This window comes from Suricata suricatta, chromosome 8 (assembly GCF_006229205.1).
Source record: "Suricata suricatta isolate VVHF042 chromosome 8, meerkat_22Aug2017_6uvM2_HiC, whole genome shotgun sequence".
Classification (NCBI taxonomy): Eukaryota; Metazoa; Chordata; class Mammalia; order Carnivora; family Herpestidae; genus Suricata; species Suricata suricatta.
Genome location: NC_043707.1, coordinates 127,006,448 through 127,008,109, shown reverse-complemented (window position 1 = coordinate 127,008,109; position 1,662 = coordinate 127,006,448). Strand labels below are relative to the sequence as shown.

Below are 1,662 nucleotides of genomic sequence, written 5' to 3'. Positions count from 1 at the left end.
AAAAAAAAAAAAAAAAAAAAAAAAAAAAAAAAAAAAAAAAAAAAAAAAAAAAAAAAAAAAAAAAAAAAAAAAAAAAAAAAAAGGTTAAAAAATTTAAAAAAGAGAAAGCAATAGAAAAAGAAGTAGGAACTTAACCATGTATTTCAGTTTATTGATATCCTTAAAAATATGGTTTTTAGAGGGTACTTGGGTGGCTCAGTAGGTTAAGCGTCCTACTCTTGATTTTGGCCAAATAGGGAGCCTGCTTGGGATTCTCTTTCTCTCTCCCTCCTCCGCTGGAGCTCCTGTGCGCGTGCTCTCTCAAATTAATAAACTTAAAAAGAAAATATGCATTTTAGGAAAAGTATTATCATTTCATATTTTACCATAAAATGCGTGCATTATAGAAATTATAAAGTCACTAGTTTTGCACTAGTGTATATTAAAATGTTCTCAATCTAAAATCTTTAACTGCACTCAGACTGTGGTAAGGTCACAAGAAGCATCTCGTAATTAGCTGTCAACTTTTTTTTTTCCACTTTCACATTTCAACAAATCAGTATGCACCTAATTAGTGTCTGTCTTGAGCGCAGATGCCATAGCCCCTACATGACCCCCTTGAAAGATAATCATAACCTAAACTGCTTAACACTTATGATTTTCATCAATGAAAAGTTCAGGATACTTCCTCCAACTTTCTGCCCTCAATCGTCCAAGTAAGCTTAAAAGCGAAGCCAAATCAAAAAACAAAACCCCCAAAACACAACAAACAAAACCCCCCAAAAAACCTTTAAAATATTACTTCTACTTTGAAACATATTAAACTAAACTTTTTAGGAGAGCAATACAAACTTAAAAGAGCTCACAGTAGCTCAATGCCCATGCCAGATTAAACATCAAAGCATCTTCCAAGATAAAACTAGTCACGTCTCAATTTCACTCTAAGACACGACAGCTGGCCCATCAAGTCCCAGGCGAATTCCTAGAGGTATTTCGAACTGTATTCTCACTTGTCAATGTAATGTAAAGTCAGGAAGCATAATAAGCAACACAATTTGTACGCTGAATGGGGCAGTCAAGTTCACCTTGTCCAGTCCTCTGTGCAGGAGACACTACTCCCCCAAAAGGGTTAAGTGACTGACTCGTCCTCGGTAACAGTGGCGAGTCCGTATCAAAATTCAGATCTGAGGCTCTCACTTCAGCACTCCTGCCTCCACCTCTGGACAAACGCTCATAGCCACGGGTTTGACTTTATTAACGAAAACCACACCGTCTAAGGTGCGGTGAGTAACAAGCTCTGGGAATGCCAGACGGCAAAACGAAAAGCTCAGGCCCGCGTCGCGGTAGCAGCGGCGGAAGCAGCAGCAGCAGCAGCTCAGAAACGCCCGCCCAGGCCGCCGAGGGGAACACGGGGAACAGCGCAGCCCGAGACAAAGAGGCAGGGAGCGGCCGGTGCGGGGCCCGAGCAGAGGCGGGGGGAGCGAGGGGCCAAGATGAAGGCAGCGCGGCAGAGGACCGGAGAGCTCAGCGGCGGCGGACACTGATGGGCTGCGGCGCGGCCTCCGCGCGGTCGGCGGCTCGGGGCGCGGAGCTCGCGCTCGAGGACGCACGCGGCCGAGGCCGACGCCACGCCAGGGGCAGGGGCCACCCCCGCGATGCGAGAAGCGGCGGACCGCGAGCACC

General features: G+C 45.4%; 1 protein-coding gene across 1 annotated transcript in view; it reads right to left on the bottom strand.

Moving 5' to 3' along the window:
- HP1BP3 (heterochromatin protein 1 binding protein 3) overlaps positions 1 to 1,638 on the bottom strand; it is a 39,800-nt gene extending 38,162 nt beyond the window's left edge. Inside the window, exon 1 of the mRNA XM_029946577.1 lies at positions 1,065 to 1,638. The gene's annotated coding sequence lies outside the window, so the exon portion shown is untranslated. The remainder of the gene's footprint in view (positions 1 to 1,064) is intronic.
- Between the last annotated feature and the right edge of the window lie 24 nt (positions 1,639 to 1,662).